This window comes from Oxyura jamaicensis, chromosome 15 (genome assembly GCF_011077185.1).
Source record: "Oxyura jamaicensis isolate SHBP4307 breed ruddy duck chromosome 15, BPBGC_Ojam_1.0, whole genome shotgun sequence".
Classification (NCBI taxonomy): domain Eukaryota; kingdom Metazoa; phylum Chordata; class Aves; order Anseriformes; family Anatidae; genus Oxyura; species Oxyura jamaicensis.
The window spans coordinates 6,818,596-6,837,566 of record NC_048907.1 but is presented as its reverse complement, the minus strand read 5'-3'; the positions used below and the strand labels follow the sequence as shown (position 1 = coordinate 6,837,566).

Here is an 18,971-nt window from a genome sequence, read left to right as displayed (position 1 = left end):
ACTGGCCGATGTGCTTTAGCACAACCCCCTGTATTTGGGGAATGGTCACAGACTTCAGCCTGCTGCCTGTACTCTTGCTTGTACCACCCAGCTCATCTTGTCTTCTGAGCAAGGGCTCACCACCAGCTCCTGCTCAGCTTGCTGTGCACAGGAAGCCAGAGAAGATGGCCCCAGCCTGCCCTGCCATGGGGCTGAGTCCCTCCTGCAGGCAGGGGTTTGTCTTTATTGATCTTCAGCCTGTGAAGGCTCTAAATAGCAGCCTTGTCGCCCAGTGTAGTGGCTATTTCCCCCACATTTGGCATCTAGAAGCAAAAAAAAAAAAAAAAAAAAAAAAAAAAACCAACAAGAAAATGAAAAACAACAACAACAACAAAAAAAAAACAGTAGGTACTGATGCAGGGACCTGCAGGGACCAGCTGCTCCAGGAGGGTGGCTGTGGGCTGACAACCTGGACCAGGCCAAAAAAATGCCAGAAATCCCAACTCCTGAAGGAAGACAGGGCCTGAAGGGATGATTTCTGTGCAAAGTCACCTCCAGAAAATAAGGAAAAGGTCCATAAGCAAAGGAATGCACTGGCCCTGCTGCTTTTTGCATAGCACATGGTGCCACCATGCCAAGAGCTGCAGATGTCACTGCAAACACTCATGTCCTTCCCTGCTGCACCCGGGACAGAGCCTGGCCAAACCCAGGGCACATTTCCATAACAGACCATGGGCAGCTGCCTGTCACAGGCTGCTTCTGGGTGCCAAATCCTCCAGGAGGAGGACTGGCTGGTCGAGAGGGGCCGTGGGCATCCTGGGCCACACCAGAGGCTGCTCTTGGACAGCAGGAGAGCAGAAGGGACACCTCAGAGTCAGAGCCAAGCCACAGAACTCAGGCTGCAGTTTATTCTTTCATAATCCTAAAAATCTGCTGCTAAAACAATAAATAAATGAGGAGGCAGAGCTCAAATACTCCAAGCTTTGGTGCTCAAGACATAACTTGCATCCACAAGCTGTTTTCTTTAAGAAGTCTCCCCTGGACATTATTTCCTGGCTGTATCTCCCAGTTCCAGTTGCACACAGACCAGCTCTCACACAGAACACAGCCAGTCAGCGAGGACTGTTCAGCATCTACCAGCATTTGCCAGCTTAAAGGTAAGAAGCCATGAAAACACATACACAGCCCTAGAAGCCCAAATTCACCCTGCCAGAGCAGCCTGGGAGGAGGTACATCCACCTGGAGGCAGCTCCAGGGTCTTTCCCCTTCCTCTGCAGCTTCACTTGCACAAGAACAGCTTCACACCCGACGTGCTGAGCCCACACCAGCTCCCCTTCCAAACTCCAGAGCCCTGAGGGTTATTCTGGAAGCCAGCAATTAAAATCCCACAGCCCAGGCTCCCTGCAGCATGCCGGCTTTGCCAGCAGCCCCCTTGCTGGCGGAGGAGCCAGCAAGAAGCCCAGACATGCCTCTATTACCCAGGGAGGGCAGAGAAGTGGAGATTCATCTCATTCTACAGTCCCGGGGACTGGGGAAATGCTAGCTGCTCTCCTTTTCTTCCGGACTCTGCTGGACAGCTAAATCCCATTCTAAGCTTATGAAATATCACCTGCTCTTTACTTGTACCTGATGTATTTGCTGACGGCCAGACCCGACATCTCTGTGGAGCCCTCTTCCCAGCCACACAGCCTTTGGTTCTGAGCACAGCCCTAATGGAGCAGATGAAAATGCAATGGTAACTCAATCTACCTCGCTCAGTGTAAAACGTAATAAAAAGAGGGCCCAGAGCCCAAGGCTGGGGCTGTAAATTTTCTGCTAGCACCACACCTGTCATCCTGCTCGGGGCTTCTGCTGCATCTCCTCCCTGCTCTGCCTGCGCCACGTGCTGCTGCTTTGCTTCTCTGAATCAGGCAATTCAAAGGAGCTGAGGCAACAGGGCTTTCATTCTGGCAAGGGTAAAGTGACCAGAGGAAAAGGGAGGTGGGGGGGAAGCAGGGTAGGCTCAGGCTGTTTTTGCCAAGATGCAAGTGACTGGAGCAGGTCTGGCAGGGAGCACGGGCTGTGCTCTGCTCCATGCAGACAGCAGGGACAGGCTTGGCAGCACTCATCCCTGGCTTGTCTGCAGCAGAGGAACGCCACAATAAGATGCTAATTACTTTAACGTGGCTAATGGGTTTATTAAATACTGGGGAATGAAAAGCCACATGTGCTACATACTGTCCTGACTTCTCTGTCTTGCATCTGTGTCTGCTTTGGCTCATAAAGGAGTGGATTTAAGTAACAAAACCTTACCTGCTGCTGACTCCACATCACGTGTGCTCTTACTTCAATACCCATTTTCACCTCCCTTGCCCAGAAATGAATCAATACCACATCAGTTCACACCTTGTTCTGACTGTGCCGTGTCATCAGAGATGGCCAGCACGTGTAGGCAGCTGCTGCGATGGGTCAGGGCTCAGGAAGTCACAGCTCAGTTCCCCAGGCTGCTGGGGACACCGCTGCCACCTTCCACGGGAGTTGCTTGGGTAGCCCTGCATTCCCAACCCGAGTGCCTCCTCCCCAGGGGAGCACCTGGAACACAAAGCTCCATCTCCAGCCAGGAGGAGGAAAAAAACAAAACAAAACAAAAAAACTGTGGAAACCATCACACTTTATCTAGAACTGATTTTTTGTCTGTTTGACTGAAGCTTTCCTGTAGCCTGGTGGATGAACGCAAGGGAAGGGGATGCTGCTGCTCAGTGCAGTCCCCTTAATTATGCAACAGAAGAGTTAAGAGCTGGGGACCCTGATTAGACAGTGGAGAGAAAAACAATCAGCTTCTCAGCTCCCTAACACCCCCCTTCCATCCCTTTGGTGCCTAAAATCCCACAGGCACAACATCCCAGCACCCCCCCTCCCCAGGCAGGGGCAGGGACCCCAGCCCACATCCCTGCCAGGTCTTTCACCAGCCTTGCAGAGACGGAAGCATCTCTTTTCCCTCAGTTCCTACACAAGGATTGCTCAGCCCTGCTACCAGGATCACAGCTCTACAGCTTCCCTTTTGCTGTCAGCCCCTCAGAGAGCCTGGTGCTGAGCACCAGCCGCTTCCCCTGCCTTATCACATCTCTGTGCCCAGCTGAGCCCTCTCCAGTGATGGTGGCAGTGATCCAGGGCTGCGATGCACAGCACCTGCCTGCACCCACCCTGGCCATTACCAGAACCCAGGCACAGCTGTAACTGGGGAGAGACGGAGCCAGGAGATCGAATGTCCCAAATCACATCATCCCCATTGCTTTGCATTAAAACATCCTGTGACGCACACAGCAATAAACGTGCAGCTAAAGAGCTGTTTTAAAATGTGATCCCCACAAGCTGTTCTGAAAAGGAAGTATCTCAGCGGAACGCTAGCTAGAATCACCCCTGGTGCTCCATCCTCTTCTGCCTCCCTCGCTGGTATGGCCCTGGCCTGGTACCTCCTGATTTATGATGCTCAAAGGCACTGATAAGCTTCATTAGGTAAGCTGGTTTTAAAGCTCCTCCTTTATAGCAACATGGATGTCAGCCCCAGACTTGATCACCAGTCCCATGACAAGGCTGTCACCGGGTACAACATGTCTTCTGGGGGCTAAATACCCCTCCAGAGAGGTGCTGGTGGTGCAGGAGCATCTTTGGTCCCTATCCTGGAACACCTGTCTTGTCCTCAAGTCATCCCTGCCCTGAAATGCTCAGCTCCATCCTAAAGATGATACTGTAGTTAACCAAGAGCTGGTGAAAAAGAAAAAGGAAAAAGAAAAGAAAAGGAGAAAGAAAAATAAAAAGAAAAAACAAGGTTCCTTCTGAAAATGGGGTTTTGGGGGTGGCAACTGATTTTCTGCCATAAAGTATTTTGATTGACCACAGTTTTTGGTTTCATCATGCACAGCTCTGCTGGATATAATGGGGCTTGAATTGATACTTCATAGCAGATTGTTAAATTTGATTTTATTTTTATGTTTATTTCTGTTACTGGACATGTAAAAATTTCTAGCTGGATGGTATTTGGAATAAAAGTTTGGCTCAGTTTCTGAAACTTGCTGTTTCTCAGTCAAATCCCTGAAGTCAAAATCATTTAATTTAAATGAGTAGTATTTCTGAAATGTGTACAACTTCCATTTAGTAACCAGTCATCCTGTCATCTGACCCTTTTGTAGCAAAGGATGGAATTCCACTTCAGTTCAAAAATGGGAAATACAAGATGTAAAAAAAAAAAAAAAAAAAAAAAGTTATTTTTCCTCATCACCTTTCTTATTGTCTTTCCATCACATAGAAACACTCCTAGAATAGAATAAAGAACAAAAATAAGTAAGTAAATAATAAATCTGGAGCACAACTGTGGGCCCAGCAGCCTGAAGGCTGGCAGGAGGAGGGCAGCAGGGTGAAGCTCAGGAGGTCTGGTTGTCCTTCCCTGATGAAAGCAGTCACAAACCTTGTGCCTTGGCACAAACCTTGGGTCAGTCCCTAGGAACAGAGGAACCCAAACGTGGTCGCTCCAGCTGCCACCCCGCAACCATCAGCCTTGTGCTCCTCGGTATTGCAGGGCGTCCTGCTCTTCCTAGGAGGATTCCCAGAGCCTCCTCTCCTTTCTGTGCCACCCTCCTTGCCCACCAGACAACACACTGTTGGGGACAAGGCTGATCTCTGGGGACAGAACCGATCTCTGGGGACAGGACCTATCCCTGGGGACAAGGCACTCTCTCTGGACAGGACCGATCTCTGGGGACAAGGCCGATCTCTGGGGACAACACCATCCCACCACGGCCACCTCCATCTCGCAAAGACCAGGGAAGTGGGCGCAAAGCCCCTCAGGCCGCCCCGCGCCGGCGTGCCTCTGGAAGCCCATTACTGTTTTATGGAGGTCACCCTCACCTAATTATGCCACTGTTCCTCCCAGCCCCAGCCTGACCCTGCCTGATCCTGAAACGGATTAACATGTCTTGGTCACTTGAGCGTGTGGTGTGTGTCTGCTCCGGGAGGGCAGCGGCTGAAGGTCTGGCCGTATCTCAATGTTATTTTGACCCCGGCCGTTTTTTTCCGCGGCGAGCCCTTCGCAGACCTGTTGAATGGGGCTTTCATTTCGCTGACCCCCGGGGTCATCTGTTTTCGGAGCATGAAATATGGCTGCCGGTGGACAGGAGGGAAGAGATAAACTTCACTGAGGAGCCTTAACAGGCCAATGAGCCGTGACTAATGATGATTGTGGTTTGTCTTTTGAGGGCATAATTTATTGGGCTGCTGACCACTTAGTGCACTGGCTGGGGAATTAACCCTTTCGGGGGAGCCCTGGGGCTGATGGAGCTGTGCCCCATGAGGTTCGGTCTGCACGCTGTTCATCCTTTTCCCTCTTTGCAAGCATTTCTCTCCATGTATTTCTCCCCTGAGATGCCTCCTGTTTTCTTCGTGGCTTTTTTTTACCCTGTGTCATCAAAGGCTGGCTCTCATGGCCTTCTTATCACGATGTGCTTGCTGACGTCCTCCCCATTTCTTGTGGTCAGAAAAGGGGCTGTGAAGCACCATGACCCCTTTTAGCCACGCTTTGGTGGGGCAGCATCCCTGCTTAACATCCAGCCCCAGCAGGGATGGGTGCTGCAAGACTTCAGCTGGGTGATGTGGGCCACAATTATGCCAGAAAAGGAAGCCAAGTGTCCAACGTGGCTCTCACATCCTCATCACAGGGCTCCTGCAGACCCACAGCTTCATGTTTCAGGGAATACCAGAGCCTGACAGCACACTCCCAAACGGACCAGCGGGCAGAGCAGGGAATGCAGCTACCATGAAGGCAGCCCAGGGAGGGACGGCAGCAGTCCCACAGCCCCCAGGGTGTGCAGAAGCAGGTTCCAGCATTAGGTCTGAGCTCTGCTGTCACCCTGCTTCTAACTTGACATTCAACTTTTGGAGGGGTTAATTGCAAAAACGGCCACTGGGCTCATTTCATTCAGAGGAGAGGCTAGGACAGCTAGGAGTTATTGGAAATAAGTCGTTTCATGCACATCAGTGTTTGTGGAGCACTTGTGTTTTCTCCAGCATCCTTAAGATGTTAGGAAAAAAGAAATAAATCAGAGGTTGTAGGAATCCCCTAATGCCTTTAACTTATTTTAACAGAAGGTTAAGATACCAGGAATCCTGGGGGGAGAACAGAAGAGTTCCCCAGTTACTTATTTGGGTCCAAATCCATTCCATCCTTTCAAAAAATATAAGTATTACCTACTCTGGTGGTTTTCCCACTTCTGCCAGACCCAGTACATCTACAAAGAGCCATCCTGACAGAGGATCTCCCCGCCTTTGGAGCCATGGGGCTAGCCCCACATCAGCAGCACCCTGCAGCAGGTGTCCCTCAGGCCAGGGGGAGCCAGCTGCCCTGGCACTCCGCAGGCTCCCTCACACTGCACATCACTGCTGGGAGATATCCCCATCCTATCCAGGCTTGCTGGAGGTTTCTGGGAAGGCAAAGGAAGACTGCAGCCTCTCAAATGATCATGTAAGGCGAAGATTTCACTGGAAGTTAGGAGGCTCAACCACTTGGAAGCCAAAGCAAAGGCAGTTGGAGTTATAAGCACCTCCAGCTGCGGTGAGGGCATGCCATGAAGCTGAAATTCTTTGGTTAAATGGGTTTGGGGGAGGGGGGGGGGGGGGTCTTAGGAAAATGATGTTCTACCTGAATAGCTGGAAGAAATAAATGAAATATTATAAAAATAAAATAAAAATAAATTGTTGGCAAAGTCTGGTAGCTTTGGTGCATATGTGCCTTAAATTTTCATTTATCTACTTTTTAAACTGCTACCCCAAAACTCAAATAAATAACCCTTTCTTTATTCAAATAAATAACCTCTTCTTTGCATATTTTTAGTTAAAGGATGGGCAACTGGGAAGAAAGGCAGACCGTGCCTCCTTGCTGCCCGTGCTAGCACCTCCTGGGCTGCCCTCTCAGCTCTGTGTTTCCCCTTCTATTTGATCTCTCCTTGCAGGAGACCTTCCTCCAACTGTTATTGTTATCCCTAAATAGTGCCCGAGCAGGAGAGACAAAATTACGCGGCTGGGCCCGCTTGCTCCCAGGTGGAGGACCACACACGAGCACAGCCAGCGGCACGAGAGCCGTGCAACCTGCGTGCCGAGGGACGGGGCAGCCCACGGGGATGCACGAGAGATGGCAGGCGTAGAAACAACGTGAGAAATGTTAGACTGAGTCAGCAAAGGCATGAAAAAAAGAGGGAAAAAAACAAAAAAAAAAAAGTGGAAAAAAGAGACAGGCAGGCTGTGAAAGTGAGCTCAGCGCATCCCACGGTAGATGCGGACCTTTAGGGCTCCAATCTGCAGCCACGGTGATTAGCCAAGACATGATCCAGCCTTTGCTGGCCTGATCCAGGGTAAGAGGTCAGCAGCAGGCTGATAAAACAGAGTGTCTTCAGCTCCTCTCAGGGGTGAGATGGCTAAAGCTGGAGCTGCAAATGTCTCTGGGCAAACAGCCCTGTGGTCCCTGACATGCAGCCCCAACAGCATCAGCGGCCATGGGGCTTGACTCTGCTTTTGTCCCCAAGACAGCACATTTGGGAGCTGGGTCTTGCAGGGAAACAGGGCAGCTGCTTCTTCCTATGTTGTCTTCAGATTCTGTTTGCAGAGAGTATAATTTAGGGGGAGTTGGGGGGAATGGAACAAGTTTGTCCTTTTGAAGTGGTATCGTTACCTGCTGTCACACAGCCTTAATGGAGGGGAAGATGGCTCTTGGCTGGGCTGAGATTCCTGAGCCCAGCCTTGTAAAAGAGGAGCTGAATGTAAAAGAGAGGCAGAGATGTTTAACAGAGCCAAGACCTGAGGATCAAGAGGAGAGAGGAACATCCTCACACACCCGGTTAACCCTTACAGTACCAATTTCTACAGCTCTGAAGGATGACCTGGAAAAATCCCAGCTAAGAAACACCATGCAATGAAGCACGAAGAGAGGAGGAAAAAAAAAAAAAAAAAAAAAAAGGCCTCTTCCACAAACATCCCAGTTTGGGTTTTGGGAAAGCATCTTCTTTCCCCTCACATGCTCTCAGCTCCCAGCCCCACAGCCGGTGGGCGAGACACATTGCTGCAAACTCATCAGCTCTGCTACAAAGGCTTTGGAGAGTTTGGATAAACAGCCTGCTGTTGTTCTGCACATGTGCGTTACTATAAGAGTTGGTGAAAGGTTTGGGATTTATAGCCTCGGAAAATGATTTATTTGTTTTAAGCCCCACAGCTGATAAAGCTGGGGAAACGCCAGTGTGTGATTTCCCTGTGCTGCCTCTCGCTCAGGCTCTTCATCTGGGAGAGGCCAGGGCTACAGAGGGGGGACAAGCACACTAACATTAAAAAGCCACAAAGTCTGGTGCTCACCACAGTGGTAAATGTTGTTTTTACAGATCCGTGTCCATCTGGGCACAAACCCAGCTGATGTGCTCCATTTCCACCAAGGAGACATCTTCAGAGAGGACCGTGAGCAGGCTGGAGGTGGGGCAGATGGAGGTCTCTTATCCCCAGGGGGGATCTGCAGCAGCCACCTTCTGGCACCCCAGATGCTTCTGGATAACACATCCAAGCCTCTTTCACCTGGGCAAAGCACTTTTATGGTCATCCTATCCCTCTCCTGAGAGCACCCCTGACCCTCTCGCACCCACCTGTGGCACCCAAGGGTCCTCTCCTGCCTTCCCCCATACCTCCAGAATATCCTGCCTTAGGTCCTGCTGTCTAGAAGCAGAATATGTGATCTCAGAATCATGCTGGAGAAGCTTCCTAGCATCTGCTTGGCATACAGCACGAAAAGGAAAGCCTCACACCCAACACCAGCACACCACAGGGACATTAGTGTTTTATCCATTTGCAGCACCATTATCAGGGTCCCAAACTGCTGGAGCTCAGGTAAAACCTTTCCCAAGCTCAACCATAGCTAAAGACACGTTGTAGTGGAAGTTTGCCAAATTATGCTCATTACAGATGAGAAAAATTAACACAAGGTTGTCTTACCTGCCCAATTCCTCCTCTGCCCCGTGGGAGCACTGGGAGGCATTGCTCATTAGCACTGGGTAATTTCACCCACCCCAGACCACAGTGCTCAGGTGACTGTGGGAAGCTGCTGGTGCCTCTGTAATTCCCTTTAACCCATCTCCTGTGGGACTGGCTGCATTAAATCAGCCCACGGGTTCACTTTTCTTGGATGCAGCCCCTGTATACCAGCCAGAAGCACTTGCTGTAGGAAGGATCTCCTCCCTCTGCCCCTATTCAGTAGGGACCCAGCAGAAAGAGAAAGCAAGAAGGTGGAGAAAGTCTGTCCCTATCTGCCAAGTCCTTGAGGGAGGAATTTACACTCAGCAGGCTCTTGGTGTGTAAGGGAGAGCGATGCTGCAGCAGAGCTGGTGGTGCTGGACCTGTCTCCCCAGGACAGACGCTGTGGGGATGGGCTGCAGCCCCCTCCTTGCCCCATTTAACCAAGACACTGTCATCCCAGGAAGACAGCTGTGTGGGCAGGATTTTATTTTCAAGAAGCATGGCACACTTTGCATCTGACAGGTAATTCCTAGTGAAGAATCTGGTCTTCCCACCCTAGAGCATCATGCACAAAGGGGGCAGAGATATGGGAACCCCCCAGAAAAAGACCTTTTAATCACATCATTCCAAAGCTAAACCTTTCACCAATTTCATTTTCCTTCCCTGGTCTCTGTAACAACTTGGAATCGCCTCAGATCTAGGTTCACCTCACCAGTCCCAGCTGGGATAAAAGGTGGTAAAAAAACACTGGGACCTACTGGGATGAAACCGGTAATAACACTTGGTGCTACACATCAATAACCAGAGGTTACCAAAGCCCTCACTAAGCAAAGTGGGGTTGGCTTTCCAGAAGATGGGATGAAAGGCAAATGTCTCCCTTTACAAGTGCAGTGTCCAGAAGAAGAATAATCCCAGCCTGTTCTAGATAAGGGAAAGAGTAGGTATGTCTTAAATATTTCTATTACTTCAAAGTTCATAAATCTATTGGTTTAAAACTGTCAACAAGAAAGAGGAAATATGAGCTAGAGACATGGTTATCACCAGGAAAGGAATTTCCTCCAAAGGGAGAGCAAGACAGTAAGTCCAGGAAAGAGGGACAGATAGGGAAATACCTCTATGAGATGTTAGGAATCTCGACGAGCCTGATCTATGAACATCTTTTCATTGACTCCAGCAGACTTTGTCTCTGCTGCGGTGCAAGAGGGATGGCCAGGGAAGATTTGTTTTCAACTCACCAGAAAAACAGTAATAGAAACCGTATGGTTTGGTTGGTATTATTTTGTCTTTTGGAGAAAGCCTTTGAAATATTTCAGGCTTTTGTCAAAGGAGAAAAGAAAAAAGAGCCCTTGCCTAGCTGACCTGGTCTTACCTTGGGGTAGACTGAGCTGGTGCCCCCAGGGGGAAAAGCCATATGGCAAAGAGGGTGCGTGGACCTGGGGGCACAAAGAGAGGGCGGAAACCCTGAGAAAGAGAAGGAAGACTCTAAAGAATGTACTTTCGGTCTCTACCTGTAAGGTGAGGCAATGCAAACAGGAGGAGGAAGAGAGGAGAAGAGGGACTGAAGAAATGAGTGCTGCACTCAGCGCCTGCTTTTGGTTTGCACAGGATGAAACAGAAGTGGCACTGGTCCTCAGAGACAGCTGTCCCACCCACAAGCATCCAAGTCACCAGGAAAGCTCAGTTTCACTTGTGCAACATCAGGATCTGCCCAAACATCCTTCCCATCGAAGACCCTCCAGGCTCCCTCTGAACCCACGGATGCTCTCCATCCCTCCCCAGCTATGGAACATCCCTGAAGCACTGCTACTAGTAGCAAAGGAGATCCAAAATAGTGATGGGAAAAGAGTGGGGCTTATATCATGAGCTGCAAATGAAGCAAGTTGTGTGACAATCATTGATACCAAGGGCAATGTGGTACCCATGTAAAGATGCTGAGGCCCCGTGTCCCTACAGGTGGATCAGCAAATCCTCAGCTGATGGAAACCAGCTCTGTTTTGTGCACAGACAAAGACTGAAGGTTCACAATCCCCACGGGTCTGTGGCCTGCTCAGCCTCCCAGTACTAACAGTCCTGAAAACTGGGTATTTGAGAAATGGACCTTTTTGTACCCAGCAGGCTGGGATGGTTGTTGGCAGAGCCTGGAGCCTCCCCATTGCCCCTCGCAGCACTGCCTGGCACTTCCCTGCTGGGAACTCAGGGAGGACTGCGGTTCCCAGAGCTGTCAGAGCAGCACTAAACCCACCGAGAACATGTTCAAACAAACACGTTACAACAGATAAAAGATCAGATAGCTCGACGTGTCCGACTCCTACCTGGGAGCAGCATAGCACTGCAAATTGCACCCCACCTGAATTTCACCCTCTCCTTGTGCATCTCCAAATGGCTCTTTAATAAGCCCTATCCTTCCCTTCTCCTTTTATCTAATTCTGCCCAAAATCACCATCCTGCCTTAGGGCAAAGTTCCCACTGCTGCCCAGCCCTCCCCTTTCCCTTGATAACCGAAGCATTTTCAGCCCGATCCGCCTGTGCTCCGCTCTGTGGGTAAGCAGTAACTTGCTCATATAAGAATGTTTACATTCAAATATAAGTACAATTACACCAGCCGATCTAATAGTCTTCTCTGTATATGTTACCGAGTACTTAGGGCCATTTTTTTGAAAGCCATTATGCTCATGTGATTTTCCTCAAAGCCTTTCGAAGGGATTTTGTTTTGACAGGAGGGCATTAAGGGGGTGAAACTGATAGCATAAGTACCACTTACAGACTTTGATCAGCTTGGGTCATAATTCTCCTAGAGAAAGTCTTGTATATATTAGAGAAGGAAATTAATTTTATTGCCGCTGTGGCTTTTTTTTCTCCCCGGTAACGTCCAAGCCCTTGTGCTCACGTGTTGCTTTTTTTTTTTTTCCTCCTCCTTTCCAAGTCCTTCATGCACCGAGCTGACGCACAAGCTGGGCTGCCCTTCTCCTGGGGGTAGGTGCTGGCTTCGGGCTGTCAGCATGGGCCAAGCTGTGGTCTCTGTGCCCAGGCTGATGGTTGGGTTCTCAGCACCACCACAACTAAAAATACCACTGTGGGGTAGCAGGAGAGAGACTTGAAAACCTCTTCCTTCACGTATGCTGGATTTAAGTGATGTAGGGATGAGCTACAGCAAAAATATTTTATTTTGGGCTGTAAACACCCAAAGATAGGCAAGTAACCAGACCTCATAGACACCTAAATATTATTTTGGATCTCCAATTCCCAAGCTAATGGTTTGGGAAGAACCCCTGTGATGCAAGGCGAATTGCTTTGCCTCCAACCCAGCTGGGACACACTAGGGAGAAGAGAAGCAGAACTGGCACTGAAGATTTGGGGTGAATAGATGTTCTCACACAAATTCCCATAATCTCAGGTCCCTGTAACCCTGAGCAGGGTTAGATCATTGTCACAGGCTTGGCCAGTGAGCCACAAGAGCTCAGATGAATCTCTAAAACAGGGCGAGTAGGATTTGGCCAAATAAGTAATGCCAAAGAACAGCTGAGCCAAGGGGGAAACGGTGGCATATCAAAATATTGCACACATGAGCTGGTCATAGAAGAAAAAAACAACTCTCAAACTTCCCTTTTGCATTTTTTCTGGTGTTTTTGTTGCCTGGTCAGGCGGTGCTTCAGCTGTCACTTTCCCTTGGTGCCACTCAGTGAGACGAACGGGCAGGGACCGGGACGGGCACCCTCCAGGAGCCATCTGTGGTTGTCACACATCGCAGCGGCACCCTGTCAGCAGGTAGGAGCTGGCTGGGATCGGTGGCCTGCGGTCATCAAGGACGTTCCCTTCATAAAGGCAAGCTGGTGGTGTCACCCACAAGGGCAGGGTTATGTGGATCTGTTCCTTTCTTCCCAAAAATCCTCCATCCACCCACACCCTGGTCTCCTCCAAGGAAGGGAGAGCTCCACATGCTCCCCCGAAGGCACCAGCATTTCTCAAGATGCTTGGATGGGAATTAATCTTACTTAGCTTCAACAACCTAAAAGTGATGTCTAGTCTAAGTTAATGTTTATTCTCGCTGTAATGAGAGGACAGCCGGGCTCCTCATGGCCTTTCCACCTCCTCAGTCACCTCTAGAGGTGCCAGCCTTTGGCCAAGGAGGGCAGAAGCAAAGGAACTGCTGAAGCAGGCACTTACCTTTCCCTCAGCAAGAGTCAGAAGGGTTTCTGTCCTCATTCGGTATCTCATCCATCATCCAGGAACTGCATCACAAAGAAAAAAGTGTAAGAAAGCAGGTCTTGTGGCAGAACACCCCCATACAATGCAGAAACGCCATGTATTACCCTTGCTGGCCTGCTCAGGTGAGCTACAACTGCACTGCAGCCCAGCTGAAGGAAAGCCTCTGCCAACTTTGCTCCCAAGGATATTGCAGTCCACATTGTCAGATAGAAGATGCCAATGGGCTACAGCTTGAATGACACCCAGATGCATTTCTGAACCAGTCCTGAACAAGACACATGCACCCTGAGACACCCACTACCACTAGTGGTTGTAGTTAGGTTAATGTACAAAAGTACTGTATGCCACCCCATCTGGGGTCTAAATCAACAGCTATCTATCCCTAACATGACTCACCTCGAACATTCCTCATTAAAGGTTTTCCTTTAATTCTACCCAACCAAACAGAGCAAACCCAGGTCTAAGCACTCTGGAAGCAGGTTGCTTCCAGCAGCTCACCCTTTGACAGGGTGAGACAACCCTGATGGGTACCCAACTGCATAGCCCCTCCCCATCCTTACCCTCCACTCCCTGCCAAATCCAGATTGGAATCAGGAGTGGAAATGTTTGTGCATGGCTCATGAAACTGGTTGGAATTTTTTTGTCAAAACAGATTTCCATCAGTAAATGACACCCTCTTGGCTTTGGCAAATTTTTGTTCGGGAACAAAGTAGAGAGAGAGAAAAAAATGTAAATGTCAGCGTGCCCTTTTGACATTTTCCCAACGAAAAGGATGGACTTTCTTGCTTCAAAGTGACTTTTCTTTGACATTCATTTTCTACATTCAATTCAAAACAAATCAGCTTTTCAACCAAAGTGGAATTTGTTGACTGCTCTAAAAGCCAATTTTTCCTTTTGGAATTGGATGTGAAGAAATTGTAGGATACTGGCTTTTTTCCTGATTCAGGATGGGATCAGAAAAACAAACAAACAACAAAAAAACCATCACCACCACCACCACCACCCACTTTCTTCCTCATTTTTCACAGCAGCCCTCATCACACTCTCACCTACATGTATCCTTCATTCATTGCTCACCCTGGAGTGGCACCTACCTGCAATTCAGCTCTTCCCTGAATCTTCATCTCTAGCACTAACATTTTTTCCTGCTTTTCTCCTAATCCTATGTCAGCCCCCTCTAAAAAAAAATAAATAAACAAGCCCAGGTAGTACATGTTCAGCTGGAACCCAGCGGACATGAAGCATTTACCCTGCCGATCACCATTACCTCTGTACTCCCACCTCTCTCCCAGGGTTAAGCTGCATCTCTCAGCTCAAGAGGAGCAGCAGCAGCTCTCGGTGCCTTCTGCCAGTGCTGCTGGGATGCAAGCAACTGCCTTTGCTCATTCTGCATTCACCCTCGCTCCCTTTCTCCATCAGGGGCTGCTCATCTGCAAGGATTCCCCCCAGTCCCCATCCTCTGCAAAAGAATAACACACATTGGGAGAAAATTATCCGTGTTTTCTATAAAACCAGCTCCAGTTTTTCATCTCAGGCATCATCTAATGAAATGTGATCTACTTTTTCCTTTAAGCAATAGGTTCCCAAAACGACTGGAATTTAATTCAAGAGAGAGTGTAGCGTAGATGCATTTTGCTTAAGCTTAACCATCTGCAGAGAAGTGTCTCATCTCAGCTGACTGCGTGGCTGTCTGCTGCCATCAGGCAGTAGAGTTGCTGCTGCAGGGAGGGCCATCCCCAAAATATTGCTCTGTTGGCTCTAAGAGACACACGGTTCACAATTCAATAGCAACCTAAAGCTGTCTGTAAGTTAGCTAAGACACACAGCACATCATTTCTTACCTTGGAGTGCGGTTCTGGACTGAGACCAGGTTTGGCAATGGGTGAGCTGGGACTCTGCTCTGTCACCACTAGTCTTTCACAGTCTTTGCTGTAAAAGAAGAATAAAGTCTAAAATACTTTCTTGTCTAACCTCAGAAAATACAGCTCCCAGCTACTGAGCACTGACATTGCTGGCAGATTCTGTAATGAACCTGTAAAACAAGTAATCATCAACACAGTACCCAAAACTTCAGGATTTTTTGACACAGGTGCTGTTAGACTTGAAGGTAGCACATGTATATCATCAGCCAGAGAGCAATGTGGCTCAGGCAAAGCAGAAGTATGGCCATCCTACACAACAAAGCTTCCAGCCTACATTTATCAGCCCCTCGTGGAGCCACAGACACAAAGGGATCCATGAGAGATGCCCGAAGAGAGCAAAACTGATCAGAAACTCAAAATGCCTGTGCAGGAACCCAAGGGAATTGTGTGTGTGGAACCTGCAACCCCCAGAAGACTGAAAACAGCTGGACTAAAACAGCTGGGCTGAAAACAAGTAGGTTTTTCAAAACCTGTCTGATGCTGGTGAAATGTCTCCTACCTCATCCCCTCCTCTCTCCTCCAAGCAGCAGATACGTCTTGCTGGGAACAACCCGAGTATTCCCACAGAGACTTTTCAGCACAGGTCTGCTCTCCAGGAGACAAGCCTGCAAAGCAAAGCTGAGCCCAGGTCCTGCCTCGCCCAGAAGCACAGGAGTTTTGGGAGCCAGTGCCCAGGGTTCCCCTTGGGCTTGCAGCTGATGCAAACCGAGCTGGGGCCAAACTCCAACCGCATTCCTCTGCGGACAAGACCAGGCACCTTGCGAAGGAGCACGCCAAGCCCTGTGGGAAGCCCTGGGCAAGGCACACCATGACATAGCATCTCCACATGATTTGGCTGCCCTGGGGAAGAGGATCCTGAGCTTAGGGCTAAAGTGTGGCTGCTGCATTTCATGGTCAGCCCAACGTGCTCTGGAAGGGGTGGATTTTACCAGGAGGTTACAGCCACCAAGTCTCCCCCAGCATGAGGGAACTCAGCTGCTGGAGGCAGGAGAAAGCACTTTAGATAACAGGTCAGCGGAGAAGAGGGGGAAGGAGCAAGCACGCTGACTATTTGATGCTGTCAGGCACAGATCTTGCAGGGTCCCCGTGGAAGAGGCTGCAGCTCGGGGCCATGGGTGTCCTCACCCGTCCCCCCAGGCAGGGCAGCCGATGCTCTCTGCTCCATGCTGCACGCTCAGGATCCTCCTCGCTGGCTGCCCCACGCCTCCTGGGGGAAAAGTGCCTCCAGCTCCACAGCCAGTGACCCTTGGCGACACAGGGATGCTCGGGCTGACAATTTATTGATAACATCAAGCGACACTTGAGCTTCTCCTTGGAGCTGAACACTCCCTGCTCAGAAAGGCACGAGCAGTGGGAGCGAGGGATGTTTGCTCAAGTCCCGCCTGGCCTCGCACTTTCCCTGCTGCCGCTTCCAGGTTCCTTCACTGAGGACGATCAATGTGCCCTGGTGTGATTGTCACCTTGTGCTGCCCTCTCTCCCCCAGAACAGCCCTGGCTTCTTCAGCACCTTGCTCAGGTGCCAGCACAGGGGCAAATGCTGTGCTGGCAGTGCCAGAGGAGGGAGAGACCCTAGGCTCTCCATACAAAGCAGCTTTTCAACGCTGTCTTTGTTGACCTTTTTTTTTTTTTCTGGAAGAGAAGAAAGAGGAGGAATGAAGGTGAATAATTATTTAAACAAACACATTTCAATAGATCGAGTCAGCTTCCATGAATCAGTGCAGGCAGCAGATTTGCAGAGCTATACTGGGTGCTACCAAAAAGAATCCATTACTAAACACTAGTTAAAATATTTAACGTAAAAAAATAATTTCTCCCCAGAGACCATCACTCTTAGAATTGTATGATACCAGCCCTTGCAAAGGAAAAGTTGATGGCAAGGAGCTGGGATCCCATTGCTGCATACCCCAAGGAAAGGGGCTGATGGTGGTACCCGGGCAGGTTCACAGGGAACCCTCTGCACAGGCTTGGCAGCAGCACAGGGGCATGGATGACAGCGAGCCTGGCCACATTCTGTGTTTGCATCTCAGGAAGAGCAGCATGGCCAGCTGAGCTTGTGCAGCCCCATTCTCCTCACCAGCTGGGCAGCACAAGGAGCTGAAAAGTCCTTGATTTAGTGTCAGCACAGCTCAGCAACCACTGAAACATCAGTGAGGTATCAGCACCGTTTTCCTCCTAAATCACACAGCAACATAGCAGATATTACGAAGAACATTAACTCTGCCTCAGCCAACACCAGGACATGTTTCCTGCCCCGTTAGCAGAAACACAGGTGCTTCATGACTCAGGACCCAGGCTCTTCTGCATCAAGGACACCAACACCAGCCAGAGCTGGCCCTCTGGAGCTGCACATCCCACTCCAGGGGCTGTAGGGGACACCTGAGAGCCCAGCAGAGGGGACGTGCTGCTGCCTCAGGTGGCCTCAGCTGAAGGATATGAGCCTGCTGGGGAGCTGCCCCACGAGGTGGGCAAGCTGGGAGCTGAGACTTATCCCAGGATAAGCAGCACCCTCACCAGCAGGATGATGTCTGCAGTGCCAAGCACAGCAGGGCCATTGTCAGCCTCAGAAAAGACAAGTGATGAATCAGATCCAGAGTCCACCCAGAGCAAAAGAAAACAGAGACATGGCTGGAGACAAGGCGCAAATGTACTACAAGGGGTCAATCAGAAAGTAAGAGTGGAGACACTGTCTACAGCAGAGACTCTGGGTCCAGCCAGGACAGACAGATTACTTACAGTGCAGATCCAAAGGCCAACCAGGAGGGCTAGGGACAGACTCCCTACAGAAGAGGTTCCAGGTCTGGACAGAAAGCATGGCAGGAGATGAGAACATGTCCAAGGTCTATCCAGGAGGCAGGGCTAAAAACACACCTACAACATAGCTCAGGGACAGAGAGAGAGGGGTAAAGCAGAGGGCTCTCCTTAAATACAAGTCCTGGGCCATGGAAAGAGGTGGTGGCTGGGTGTCCCAGGTGAAGCTGCTGAGTGCAGTTAAGGCCAATTAGTGCCTTTAGGGTACTGCCAGAAGCACATCTAAGAGCAGAAAAAAGGGAGGGTGGCCTAACAACAGGACAAATTAAGGTCCACCAGCAGGATACACAAGGTCACCACCTTGTGCCTGCTCTCACAGTGGTGCCTGCCTTGGCAGGGGAGAGGCTGGTGGGACACACACTGGGGTTCCTGAGTCAGGGCTGGAAAACCCCCCTGAGGAAACACTTCCAAGGGCACGACCACCACCACAGGCAGATCAATGATCCTGTCCCACCAGCAGACTCACAATGCTTTGGTTGTCATCCCTGCCCATCCACCCTGGGCCGGCACCTACGCAGCAGAAAGGAGAGATGCTGCCATCACCACGGCACGTGCAAGACAAGTGCTGATGCACGGAGGACGCACAGGCACTAAAGGCACACAAGGCTTCCTACAGCCCAAGATCTTCACCTCCGCTCCTCTGCATGGCATCCGTGAGATGTGCAGACCAAAGCCAGTACCAAGGAGGGGAGGAGGAACTCGGACTTCTATCTGCTGATCTTGGAGCCGCCAGCCACGAGGGCAGCTTCCAGGAGCACATTGCCGTAGTGTGCAGCAGAGGGAGGCCGTCAGAGCACGCTTTGACTTCGTGCCAGGCCTAGGCAGTGTGCTGCTTTGTATTAATTTGTGTAACTTCATGAATAAACTGTGCTTGGCTTGTATATGAATTTTAAATGAATTGTTAACACATTTTTATGAATCAGGGAGGAGGTGCTAGCCGGGGAGGTTGACTGTTTGTTGTTTAAAGCAGAGGAAATCAATCATGGTTTTTCGCAAAATAAAACTTTATTGAGCTGTAATAAACAGATACTTCTAAAA

At 49.9% G+C, this 18,971-nt stretch overlaps 1 long non-coding RNA gene across 1 annotated transcript; it reads right to left on the bottom strand.

Moving 5' to 3' along the window:
• Nucleotides 1-8,166: 8,166 nt before the first annotated feature.
• LOC118175004 lies at nt 8,167-18,029 on the bottom strand. Its single transcript, XR_004754843.1, has 4 exons — nt 17,859-18,029; nt 15,045-15,132; nt 13,162-13,226; nt 8,167-8,562 (listed from the first exon to the last, which is right to left on the bottom strand). It is a non-coding gene; the product is annotated as an uncharacterized LOC118175004 (long non-coding RNA).
• Nucleotides 18,030-18,971: the final 942 nt, after the last annotated feature.